Raw genomic sequence first — 13,852 nt, forward strand, 5'->3', positions numbered from 1 at the left:
AGTTGAGCCTGCTGGCATAAGTTACGAGCCCTCCAAACCGACCAGATTTCTGTAATCTCAGCATCATCACCAGTTTGTGAGACCCAAAAACTTGGTGGACAACGCCACACACAACACGATATTGACCCGGGTTGTTTGAACACGGCACACACGTGTCCCCCAGAAACTCCACACACAAATGCCCACACAACGGGGTTGGGAGCGTTACTTTAAAAATGTATTCCGATACAGTAACCAGTGACCTTTCATAAAATGTATTTAGTAACCTGTTATAAAATGTATTCATTAACCTAATCCAAATATCATAATATTGAAGTAAAATATCTTCAATACTTTCATCCTTTCATGCACCCTGTAACCTGATAACATGATAAGGTGTCCACTGCAGAAATAACTGCTGTCCCTGATAGATTAATTATTCTTGGATAACACTGTACCACGTATGCTTAATAAATCAATTCACAAAAACAATCAATATGATCAATATTTTTACAAATGTGTCTTGTCTTTTCTGCTCTATGGTTGTGTAACATGCATGGCTTTGAATGCCAGAGGAAGTTTGAGCACCTGCAATTCAAATCCAAAGCACAAGAACAGTGAGGCAGATGTGCTAACCGCTGGTGCACCATTGATGAGAGACGGATGGATGGATTGGAGGTCAGGTGAAAAAAATGGTTGTTGTCGAACTGTTGTTGTTCCGACCTGCTAGCTGAAAGTTTAGCTAGCAACAAAATCCTGTACGTTGGACGACCTTTGAGCTGTACCGGAAGTCAGGGAAATTGACGAGGTGATTGAGGACTCGACTTTGCTGTCTCTCCCCCCGCATTGAACATATAATGCAGTTTTAAAAAATATATGTTAACTCATTACTTTTTTTTTCTGTAACCATCATGGGATGAAGTTATGTTTTTTTTGTTTGTCTGTTTGTTTTTTAGCATCCTGCATACTTAACACTGTTACATGTGTTCGGTTTTCTCCCCAACACAACGTGAGGTAAAATAAAGAGCAGCATTGTCTCCACTAAAACCATACATTTGTTTGCGTGTAATTCATGGTAACATGAGAGAAACTCTCCATTTCATATTGAAATATAGCTGGATATTAGCCACAGGCTAATATCCAGCTATATCCAGCATGATAAGATAAGATAAGATAAGATAAGATATCCTTTATTCGTCCCACACTGGGGAAATTTACAGCCTCCAGCAGCAAGAATGTATGTAGAAAGGAGAAAGGAGAAAGAGAAAAAAAACAACAAACATCTTTCAATTAAATACAATATGAACACAAATGGATAAATCGCAGTACTATTTACAATTTCCTTCACATCATTTAATTATTATTATTATTATGATTGTTATTTTTTATTCATCAGCCTGACAGCAGTCGGTAGGAACGAGCGTCGGTATCTCTCCTTCTTGCAGCGCGGGTGCAACAGTCTCTGGCTGAAGGAGCTACCAAGTGCTGTCAGGGCGGGCTGGAGGGTGTGGGAGGGACTGGCCATCATAGCTTTTAGCTTAGTTAGCATCCTTCTGTTGCCCACCTCCCCCAGAGTGTCAAGGGAGCAACCCAGGACAGAACTGGCCTTCCTGACCAGTCGCTCCAGTCTCTTTCTGTCCCGGGCTGAGATGCTGCCTGACCAGCAGACAATGCCATAATGGATGGCCCCTGAACAAGAATGGACATTAGTTTGCATGTACAAAAGAACAACAAATACCCATACTCAATCTGCTTAGCGAACTATCATTAGCCAGTGGCAAATAGACACTGCGATACATTACCTTTTTTTTCAGACACGACTGTGCCAATACAGCCAAACACGATGGAATCTTGACTTGAAGCCTCACTTCATTATACTACCGTATTTTCTGCACTAAAAGCCTTCCATTTTCTTAAAAGCTCACAGCGCGCCTTAAAATCCGATGTGCCTTGTGTATGGTCATTGTGATAATATTTCGACCCCAAAAATGGCTCCTCGCTCGAGACATGCTGACAACGCAGAGTTCAAACTTAAGGCGATCGGTCACACAGTTGAACACGGAAATAGAGCAGCGGCCAGAGAGTTCAACGTTAACGAGTCAATGTTATAACGTGCTGTTGTGTCGCTGCTTTTTTAAATAAGTTTTACTGACATCTGATCGTTCTGTTGCCGTTTCCTTGAGCGTAGATACATCTAGTGGAGGCATTGTAGATTGCGTCTGATTGTGCGGTGCGCACAATAATAATAATAATAATAATAATAATAATAATAATGATGAATATGTATGAGGGTGGCCCGGTAGTCCAGTGGTTAGCACGTCGGCTTCACAGTGCAGAGGTACCGGGTTCGATTCCAGCTCCGCATGAGCGGTCTCAAATTGCGGGTCATAATTGGCCCCCTTTGCCCTCGCAGGCCTGGAATCTCACATGTGAGGGAGTGAAGAAAGTGGAGATGATCCGAGGCCACGGCGAAAATGCCACACGCGTGAGATTCTAGTCAATCAAGAATGAACCGCGGCCCCCGCCAAGGGTGAAATAAATGAAAAGAAACTTAAAGGTTAGCCGTGTGATTGGGGGAGGCTCCAGTCATCAAGAGGTGAGCTTGTTAGGCCTTAATAGGAGGAAGCCAGTAGGGAGATGCGAAAGCAGCATGGGCTTCAGGGGGCGGGGGGAAGGGCGCCTGTGCAAGTGGGCGGGGCTCACCTGATGATGATTATGTCCTTTGCTTCGACGGCAGATTTACGGCGTCATCCAAAGAGCTGCCGGTGCAAGGGGGGAGGAGTGAGGGGAGGGGGGGCGTGTTTTACGAGACGTGCCAGTTACGAGCGGCCCGGTGTCGAGCCGACGTATGGCGTTGCCTTCTCTACGACTTGTTTACTTGTGACTCGAGAGGACTTTTTGGCACGTCAGCGGAAAGCTGCCAGAAAAGCAAACAGTCATTACGCGCCCGCCCGCGCAACTTTGAGCAGCTTGTCACTTGGCACGACACTGTCTGGCGCTGATGGAAAGACTCCATAAGCCGGGCGTGGTACTCGGCGTCTCCCGGGTCGGCCCATCCGACACGTCTCCAAGGACGCAGACGCTCGCTTCTGCCTCAGATGACTTGCGCTCGTTAAGTCGCTTAGGTCTGGTCATGAACGGGGGCCTGCCGGTACACGAGTCCGTGATGCTAAGTGAGGCGCTGAGTGGAGACGAATTCATGCAGTGACGTCTAAAATGCATCTGGAGTTAAAGGTCACCCGAGAAACTGCCCGTTTTCCCCAGCGATTGGGCTTTGTTTGTGACGCATTTTAGTCTCTCGTCTAATGGGCTGCCATAGAGTACGTCTATTGTCCGCATGTGACATTTGAAGGGCCAAATAAGTTTCATTGAAGGTTCCGCGCCAACGGAAAAAAAAGAGTGCTCGTCTTGCATGGACACTGATGACAAATTGATGACAAAGACAGTCGCTGTCTTTAAACTGCAAGCCATTCCACTCGCCACGTGAGTTCACCTCCTTTTTACCAGTCGGTGTTTACATTGCGGCGGCCCGGTAAGTCCAATGGTTAGCACGTCGGCTTCACAGTGCGGAGGTACCGGGTTCGATTCCAGCTGCGGCCTCCCTGTGGGGAGTTTGCATGTTCTCCCCGGGCCTGCGTGGGTTTTCTCCGGGTGCTCCGGTTTCCTCCCACATTCCAAAAACATGTGTGGCAGGCTGATTGAACACTCTAAATTGTCCCTAGGCGTGAGTGTGAGCGTGGTTGGTTGTTCGTCTCTGTGTGCCCTGCGATTGGCTGGCAACCGATTCAGGGTGTCCCCCGCCTACTGCCCGAAGACAGCTGAGATAGGCTCGAGCATCCCCCGTGACCCGAGTGAGGATCAAGCGGCTCGGAAAATGAATGAATGAATGAATATGTATGAAAGAAATTACAAAATAGGCCATTCATTGAAGGTGCAACTCATAATCGAGTGCGCCTTTTAGTGTGGAAAATGCGGTACCATACTGGAAACAGATTATTAATAAATACACAATGCAAAAAAAATAACGATTATTTTACTTAGTTTTCCATTCGGCATAGTTGTTGCCAGTATTCCAGCAGCATGAAGAACAAAAGTTGTCGGAAAAAGTGCTGCCTCATCAGATGCGCACCTGTGTAGATAGTATTGACTGACATCACAGTTTTGCGTGATATCTAGAAGGCATAATTTTGTAGGTCTCGCATAGAGCGTGTCACTCATTTGTCTTGTGCCATAAAAGACACCAGGGTGTTGAAATTTCATTCCTAAGGGCCCATGGCGCTTCAACAAAAAAAAAAGCACAAGTGTAAATTACAGTACATACAGTAGGCGCAAAATGAAACTGAGAAATGTGCGGGGAGCGGGGGAGAGAGGGGGGGCAGGAGGAGGAGACAATGAAAGGCAAACTACCGGTACGAATTCAAATGTTGGGACTGGTGCGCCAAAACTAATAACAAGAAAAACAAATGGCCGAGGCGAACAAAATAAGATTAGTGTCAAGAATAGTGCTATTTTCAATGTGGCCCACCAACTCGCTGTAGTGGTTTTGGTTACTTTGCCACACAAATAATGATAGCAGTACATCCATCCATCCATCCATCATCTACCGCTTATCCGGGGCCGGGTCGCGGGGGCAACAGCTTTAGCAGGGAAGCCCAGACTTCCCTCTCCCTAGCTACTTCGTCCAGCTCTCCCCGGGGCATCCCGAGTCGTTCCCAGGCAAGCTGGGTGACATAGTCTCTCCAGCGTGTACTGGGTCTTCCTCGGGGTCTCCTCCCGGTGGGGCATGACCGGAACACCTCACCGTGGAGGCGCTCAGGAGGCATCCGAATCAGATGCCCAAGCCACCTTCTGGCTTGGGCAATGTGAGCTCACATTGCACCCGACCTCTTTGGCCCCTCTCATGGGTGGTGAGCCCATGGGAAGGGGGACCCACGTTGCCTCTTCGGGCTGTGCAACATTTTGTCACAAAAAGATGCTCATCTGGTCTTTGCAAAAATTCATTGCAATGTATTAACAGGAAAAAAATATATTAAAAAAATATTCCATATCATGTACTGCTATCCCACCAGGACACCCTAGGCCGCAGTTCGATGATCGACTTTGAAGTTGTATCATCGGATTTGCGGCCGCATGTTCTGGACACTCGGCTGAAGAGAGGGGCGGAGCTGTCAACTGATCACCACCTGGTGGTGAGTAGGCTCCGATGGTGGGGTAAGATGCCGGTCCGTCCTGGCAGATCCAAACGTATTGTGAGGGTTTGTTGGGAGCGTCTGGCGGAATCCCCTGTCAGAAGGAGTTTCAACTCCCACCTCTGACAGAGCTTTTCCCATGTTCCGGGGGAGTCGGGAGACATTGAGTCAGAGTGGACCATGTTCCGGGCCTCTATTGTTGAGGCGGCCAATCTGAGTTGTGGCTGTAAGGTGGTTGGTGCCTGTCGTGGCGGCAACCCCCGTACTCGCTGGTGGACACCAGCAGTAAGGGATGCCGTCAAGCGGAAGAAGGAGTCCTATCGAGCCTTTATGGCCTGTGGGACCCCAGATGCAGCGGACGGGTATCGACTGGCCAAGCGGAACGCAGCTTCGGTGGTCGCCGAGGCAATAACCCGAGCGTGGGAAGAGTTCGGTGAGGCCATGGATGAGATACGCCCGGAATTCCTCAAAGCTCTGGATGTTGTGGGGCTGTCCTGGTTGACACGCCTCTGCAACATCGCGTGGTCAACAGGGAGAGGGCCTCTGGATTGGCAGACCGGGGTGGTAGTCCCTCTTTTTAAAAAGGGGGACCGGAGGGTGTGTTCCAACTACAGAGGGATCACACTCCTCAGCCTCCCTGGTAAGGTCTATTCAGGGGTGATGGAGAGGAGGGTCCGTCAGGAAGTCGAGCCTCAGATTGAGGAGGAGCAGTGTGGTTTTCGTCCCAGCTGTCGAACAGTGGACCAGCTCTACACCCTTAGCAGGGTCCTCGAGGGTATGTGGGAATTCGCCCAACCAGTCTACATGTGTTTTGTGGACTTGGAGAAGGTGTTTGACCGTGTCCCTCGGGGAGATCTGTGGAGGGTGCTTCGAGGGTATGGGGTACCGAACCCCCTGATACGGGCTGTTCGGTCACTATACCACCGATGTCAGAGTTTGGTTCGCATTGCCGGCAGTAAGTCGGAATCGTTTCCAGTGGGGGTAGGACTCCGCCAAGGCTGCCCTTTGTCGCCGATTCTGTTCATAACCTTTATGGACAGAATTTCTAGGCGCAGCCGAAGCGTTGAGGAGGTCCGTTTTGGGGGCCTCCGTATTGCATCCCTGCTTTATGCAGATTATGTGGTGCTGTTGGCTCCTTCAAACAGGGCTCTCCAACTCTCGCTGGAGCATTTCACAGCCGAGTGTGAAGCGGTTGGGATGAATATCAGCACCTCCAAATCTGAAACCATGGTCCTCAGTCGGAAAAGGGTGGAGTGCCCCCAGACAGGCGGATCGGTGCAGCGTCTGCTGTGATGCGCACGTTGGTGAAGAAGGAGCTGAGCCAAAGGGTGATGCTCTCAATTTACCGGTCGATCTACGTTCCAACCCTCATCTATGGTCACGAGTTATGGGTCGTGAACGAAAGAACGAGATCCCGGATACAAGCGGCCGAAATGAGTTTTCTCTGCAGGATGTCCGGGCTCTCCCTTATAGATACGGTGAGAAGCTCGGTTATCCAGGAGGGGCTCAGAGTCGAGCCGCTTCTCCTCCAAGCGGAGCCAGATGAGGTGGCTGGGGCATCTGATTCGGATGCCTTCTGAGAGCCTCCCTGGTCCCTTGTCCCACCGGGAGGAGACCCCGAGGAAGACCCAGGACGCACTGGAGAGACTATGTCACCCAGCTGGCCTGGAACGTCTCGGAATCCCCCGGGGAGAGCTGGAAGAAGTAGCTAGGGACAGGGAAGTCTGGGCTTCCCTGCTAAAGCTGTTGCCCCCGCGACCCGGCCCCGGATAAGCGGTAGATGATGGATGGATGGATGGATGGATGCTGCTCTTGTTTTTTGGGGTTTTTCCATTCAAATTTGGTTTCTTGGTATTCTTTTTGTTTATTTTACCTTCCACCCATCCAAGTGCTTATACAGGCCCACTAAAAAGAACTAAAGAGTGAAGAGGGTTGTAATAGTAACAAATAAAATGTAAACAAAATGATAATATGCTCATTTGATCAAAACTGAACAAATAAGTGACACGAAAGACAGTCGCGACTCCGCCACATGATGCATGGGGGACACATTAATTTAAAATATTAAATGCGCAAGAAACGAGGATGGAAAAACATTGATTTGCTGGTGTTTTTCTCATTTTCATCATCAAAATGAATGAACGAATAAACATGAGGGCGCACTGAACGGCCTGCAGCTGAGGCCCGCGCTGTGAAGGCTTTGAGAGTTTCACTCCTGTCTTTCAGGACGCATGGAAGTGGCTGGCTGGTTGTGGAGGTTCATTCCTCTGATTTTTCAAATGACAAATTATTATCAAGAATGGTCTTTCCCGACAAGTGGTACAGGTACCTCTCAGGTAATGTTAGCACATTGCAGGGGGTATGTGGAAAGATTTTATAATTTATTCCCAAAATCAATAGCATATTGTTTAGGCACTCCCAAATCACAGCAGTCTTGCGTGTCAACACAATGTCTCATGAAAGCTCATATACCTGATGAGAAAGTAAGTAGTTGGTCTGACTATTGTTCTTGTTCAGTGTTTCGTTCCTGATATTTAAAGCTTAAATGCCTGCTTCAAGGAAACTCATTCAAAGGAGTAGCTCTTTTTTTGTGATAAAAAATGTTCTGACTTTTTTAAAGACAATGCCTGACAATTAACTCATTCACTCCCAAAGACATGTCTTTCCACACTCCACACTTTCAACCCCAGATACGTTTTTTCTTTTTCCTTACAGTAAAAACAAAACAAAATGGGGTCTAGGAGGTACTGCACTAAAGCTAAGTTCATGGTGAGAATGAAAGCTGGGCAACCTAGAAAACGATTACAACGGCTATGTGAAGTACCACCTGAAAGTCTCATGGAAAGTGTGTATGCAGCACTGAGGGGATCCCTACCGTAACGATCACGGAAACCAATGAGCTGATATACGCTTCAGCATCAGTGATCCTTGAGATGCTTGGCTATAAGAGCAACCATGGGAGCCATGAGATACGTTACCCACTATGGAAAAGAAGGTTGGAGGCTAAGATCAAGGCGGCTCGGAAAGATGTGACTCAATTGACGGAGGCCCAGTGTGATGAAAAGACCGATACCCGAGAGGTACATCCAGATGACCATACCTGAAGCACTCGAAACTGCCAAACAAAGGCTCCAAGCCTTGTCCAGCCGCCTAAAGCGGTACACGAAAGAGAATGAGGCCAGATGAATAAACAGGCTGTTCGCAACACAACCTGCAAAAGTGTACGCTCAGTGGCAGGGTCCTAACAACAGAGCTGACCCACCAAGACTGGAAACTGAAAGGTACTGGAAAGGCATATGGGAGAAGGAGGTTGCGCATAACAGCAGTGCACAATGGCTGGTGACCCTGAGAGAGGAGCACAGCAACCTCCCTGAACAGAACCCAGTTACCATAACAGTGGCAGACATACAGGAAAGAGTCTCAGATATGAAGAACTGGACAGCACCAGGCCTGGACATAGTCCACACCTATTGGCTAAAGAAACTCACAGCACTTCATGAGCGCCTAGCAGCAAATGAACCAGCTGCTGAAGGATGGGACTCACCAAGGATGGCTAACCGAAGGGCGAACGATCCTGATCATGAAGGATCCCTCAAAGGGTGCAGTCCCATCCAACAATCGGCCAATAACCTGTCTCTCCACAACATGGAAACTCATGTCAGGCATCATTGCGGCTAAGATAAGTGGACACATGGATCAATACATGAGCGAAGCACAGAAGGGCATTGGGAGAGATACCAGAGGAGCCAAACATCAGCTCCTGGTTGACAGAACAGTAGCACAAGACTGGTGGCCCACCATAAGGAGAGACAGTAAGAGATTTGTCACGGCCTGCACAGTCTGCGCTCGCAGCAAGGCTTCCCACCAGGCACCTGCAGGTCTGCTGCAGCCACTTGCTACGCCCAGTCGGCTCTGGTCCCATGTGGCAGTGGACTTTGTGTCTGGACTTCCCCCTTCTGAAGGTAACACTGTGATCCTAACGGTGGTGGACCGTTTCAGCAAGGGAGTTCACCTAGTGGCCCTGCCTAAACTACCGTCTGCCTCCGAGACTGCGGAGCTCCTCATGGCCCATGTGTTCCGCCTGCATGGTCTTACCAAGGATGTTGTCTCGGATCGAGGACCCCAATTCGTGCCAGTCGTGGTGCCAACCGTCGTCGTCGTTCAGCACCGGCTTACCGACCTGGGAAGAAGGTGTGGCTGTCATCTTCCTCTTCAGTCGGGTGACAAGAAACTCAACCCCCGGTTTGTTGGACCCTATGTGATTCAGAAGGTGCTCGGTCCTACAGCAGTGCGTCTGAAGCTTCCCCCCCCCTCTATGAAGATCCATCCTGTTTTTCATGTGTCTCGGGTTAAACCTGTGTCTGTCGACCCCCACGATGCCTGCCTGTTGTTGTGCTATTGGGGTCACATCCAGACCCTAACAGTTTCAAGTTGGGTTTTTTTTTCAATAATTCAATTGAACCGCAATTCAGAAACAGGGTCTGATTTTGAAATGGAATTTCATGGTCACAACAATAAACATTGTTTGAAAAGGAGTCCAAGGCTTATGACGAAAAGCACACAATCTCCACTCTGAAACATGATGGTGGATCTCTGAGTTTTATTTATTTTTGAGGGGAGCTACAGTGACAATCAAAATTTATGAATGCAGCATGTTATCAGAAAATACTGGAGGCCAATTTGCATTCATCATCCCAGAAGCTCTACCTGGATTTTACAACATGCCAGTGATCCAAAACAAAACCAAAGTCTGTGGCAAAACCAGAACAATGTTAGCATTCTGTAGGTGCCCCAGTTTTGTGACCTCAATTTCCTTGACACACTCGGAGGAGATCTCAAATATGCTGTTCATGTAAGACAACTGAGAAATTAACAGGACCTGATAAATGAATGAGTTGGCATGTATTGGTGATGTATTGATGATGTCAAATACTACATGTGCTGGATGACCCTCCCATTCTGATACCATCATCAACTCCTAACCTCCAAACTTCTCCAGCTCGGTGTGTCATCTACGATATGCCAGTGGATCCTCAGCTTCCTGATTGGACGGACACAACACGTGAGGTTGGGAAAGACAACAACATCAACACACACCACCAGCACTGGAGGCCAGCAGGGATGCGTCCTCTCTCCGCTGTTCTTGTCCCTCTACACGGACGATTGCACCTCAACAGACCCAGCCAAACACAACCTAGAGCTGAACATACTCAACATGGTACAGATGATCGTGGACTTCAGGAAACATCCTTCACTACAGCTGCCCCTTACACTGTCCAACTGCCCTGTGTCAACCGTCGAGACCTTCAAGTTCCTGGGAATCGCAATCTCCCAGGGCATGAAGTGGGAGGTCAACACCAACTCCATCCTGCTGTACATCCTGAGCCTGCTGAGGAAGCATGGCCTGCCACAGGATGTGCTCAGACAGTTCTACACAGCAGTCATCGAATCAATCCTATCTTCTTCCATCACGGTTTGGGGCCGCCACAAAAAAGGACAAAATCTTACTCCAATGGACAGTTAGGACTGCGAAAAAAATCAATGGCACCGCCCTACCCACTCTTGTGGACTTGCACACCACAAGAACCAAGGGCATGGAAAATCCTACTGGACCCCCCATACCCTGCCCACCACTTTTTCCAGCTACTCAACTCACGCAAGTGCTACGTATCCATGCATACAAATTCCACCAGACATTCAAACAGCTTCTTCCCTCTAGCCATTAACTCCCTAAACAGTAATCCAAATCTACTTGTATCGACTTGTATGCAATTTTAAACACCCCTGTGGAACAGCATTACCGCAATACTCTTTTTAGCTCCAGCTCTGTACCGACTTGAACCATTGTTACTGATCTCTATTTCACCAGAGCACCAGACACTTGAAAGTTCTCAATTACCTCTGTACAATTGCACACTTAAACTTGCTCTATAAATACTGCTAATGGGCACTTTAAAATGGTGCAATGATTATCTGCACCAACTGCACAACTGTTATAGTATTGTATTCTACAACTGATCACTTGAGCTCAACTTGATACTTTGCACATTGTCTCACAGCTGTCATTGGGTGGTAAAACCGCACAACAATACCCTTAAATAACGGAATGTCTTTCCATACTTATTTGCCATGTCCTTGTTTATCGTAGCTGCTTGTTATTGATGATAGTAGGGTAGCCTGTCAACGTGGGTCCCCCTTCCCATGGGCTCACCACCCATGAGAGGGGCCAAAGGGGTCGGGTGCTATGTGAGCTGGGCGGCAGCCAAAGGCGGGGACCCTGGCGGTCCGATCCTCGGCTGCAGAAGCTAGCTCTTGGGACATGGAATGTCACCTCTCTGGCAGGGAAGGAGCCCGAGCTGGTGTGTGAGGCAGAGAATTTCCGACTGGATATAGTCGGACTTGCCTCCACACACAGCCTGTGTTCTGGTACCAGTTCTCTCGAGAGGGGTTGGACTCTCTTCCACTCTGGAGTTGCTCACGGTGAGAGGCGCAGAGCAGGTGTGGGCATTCTCATCGCCCCCCGGCTCAGTGCCTGTACATTGGGGTTCACACCGGTAGACGAGAGGGTTGCCTCCCTCCGCCTTCGGGTGGGTGGACGGGTCCTGACTGTTGTTTGTGCATATGCACCAAGCAGCAGCTCAGCATACCCACCCTTTTTGGAGTCCTTAGAGGGTGTGCTGGAGAGTACTCCTGCTGGGGACTCCATTGTTCTGCTGGGGGACTTCAATGCTCACGTGGGCAATGACAGTGAGACCTGGAGGGGCGTGATTGGGAGGAACGGCCCCCCCGATCTGAACCCGAGTGGTGTTTTGTTATTGGACTTCTGTGCTCGTCACGGATTGTCCATAACGAACACCTTGTTCAAACATAAGGGTGTCCATATGTGCACTTGGCACCAGGACACCCTAGGTCGCAGTTCGATGATCGACTTTGTTGTTGTATCATCGGATTTGCGGCCGCATGTTCTGGACACTCGGGTGAAGAGAGGGGCGGAGCTGTCAACTGATCACCACCTGGTGGTGAGTAGGCTCCGATGGTGGGGGAAGATGCCGGTCCGTCCTGGTAGACCCAAACGTATAGTGAGGGTTTGTTGGGAGCGTCTGGCGGAATCTCCTGTCAGAAGGAGTTTCAACTCCCACCTCCGACAGAGCTTTTCCCATGTTCCGGGGGAGGCGGGGGACATTGAGCCCGAGTGGACCATGTTCCGTGCCTCTATTGTTGAGGCGGCCAATCTGAGTTGTGGCCGTAAGGTGGTTGGTGCCTGTCGTGGCGGCAATCCCCGTACTCGCTGGTGGACACCAGCAGTAAGGGATGCCGTCAAGCTGAAGAAGGAGTCCTATCGAGCCTTTATGGCCTGTGGGACCCCAGAGGCAGCTGACGGGTATCGACTGGCCAAGCGGACCGCGGCTTCGGTGGTCGCCGAGGCAAAAACCCGAGCGTGGGAAGAGTTCGGTGAGGCCATGGAAGCCGACTTCCGGACGGCTTCGAGGAAATTCTGGTCCACCATCCGACGTCTCAGGAGGTGGAAGCAGTGCACCACTAACACTGTGTACAGTGGGGATGGGGCGCTGCTGACTTCGACTCGAGACGTTGTGAACCGGTGGGCAGAGTACTTCGAAGACCTCCTCAACTCCACCAACACGCCTTCCTTGGAGGAAGCAGAGCCTGGGGACTCTGAGGTGGGCTCTCCTATCTCTGTGGTTGAAGTCACCGATGTGGTTCAAAAGCTCCTCGGTGGCAAGGCCGCAGGGGTGGATGAGATCCGCCCGGAGTTCCTCAAGGCTCTGGATGTTGTGGGGCTGTCCTGGTTGACACGCCTCTGCAACATCGCGTGGTCAACAGGGAGAGTGCCTCTGGATTGGCAGACCGGGGTGGTAGTCCCTCTTTTTAAAAAGGGGGACCGGAGGGTGTGTTCCAACTACAGAGGGATCACACTCCTCAGCCTCCCTGGTAAGGTCTATTCAGGGGTGCTGGAGAGGAGGGTCCGTCAGGAAGTCGAGCCTCAGATTGAGGAGGAGCAGTGTGGTTTTCGTCCCGGCCGTGGAACAGTGGACCAGCTCTACACCCTTAGCAGGGTCCTTGAGGGTATGTGGGAATTCGCCCAACCAGTCTACATGTGTTTTGTGGACTTGGAGAAGGCGTTTGACCGTGTCCCTCGGGGAGTTCTGTGGGGGGTGCTTCGTGGGTATGGGGTACCGAACCCCCTGATACGGGCTGTTCGGTCACTATACCACCGATGTCAGAGTTTGGTTCGCATTGCCGGCAGTAAGTCGGAATCGTTTCCAGTGGGGGTAGGACTCCGCCAAGGCTGCCCTTTGTCGCCGATTCTGTTCATAACCTTTATGGACAGAATTTCTAGGCGCAGCCGAAGCGTTGAGGGGGTCCGTTTTGGGGGCCGCAGTATTGCATCCCTGCTTTTTGCAGATGATGTGGTGCTGTTGGCTCCTTCAAACGGGGCTATGCAACTCTCACTGGAGCGTTTCGCAGCCGAGTGTGAAGCGGTTGGGATGAAAATCAGCACCTCCAAATCTGAAACCATGGTCCTCAGTCGGAAAAGGGTGGAGTGCCCCCTCCGGGTCGGGGAGGAGATCTTGCCCCAAGTGGAGGAGTTCAAGTATCTTGGGGTCTTGTTCACGAGTGGGGGTAGGAAGGAGCGGGAGATCGACAGGCGGATCGGTGCAGCG

The 13,852-nt window shown here is 49.9% G+C and overlaps 1 long non-coding RNA gene across 1 annotated transcript in view; it reads left to right on the forward strand.

The window, feature by feature from the left end:
* Positions 1 to 13,576, forward strand: part of LOC127608650 (uncharacterized) — a 133,739-nt gene extending 120,163 nt beyond the window's left edge. The window contains exons 2-3 of the long non-coding RNA XR_007964298.1: positions 5,765 to 5,996; positions 13,307 to 13,576. This is a non-coding gene — a long non-coding RNA (uncharacterized LOC127608650). The remainder of the gene's footprint in view (positions 1 to 5,764; positions 5,997 to 13,306) is intronic.
* The last annotated feature ends 276 nt before the right edge of the window (positions 13,577 to 13,852 follow it).

The sequence above is a fragment of the Hippocampus zosterae genome, chromosome 1 (genome assembly GCF_025434085.1).
Source record: "Hippocampus zosterae strain Florida chromosome 1, ASM2543408v3, whole genome shotgun sequence".
NCBI lineage: Eukaryota > Metazoa > Chordata > Actinopteri > Syngnathiformes > Syngnathidae > Hippocampus > Hippocampus zosterae.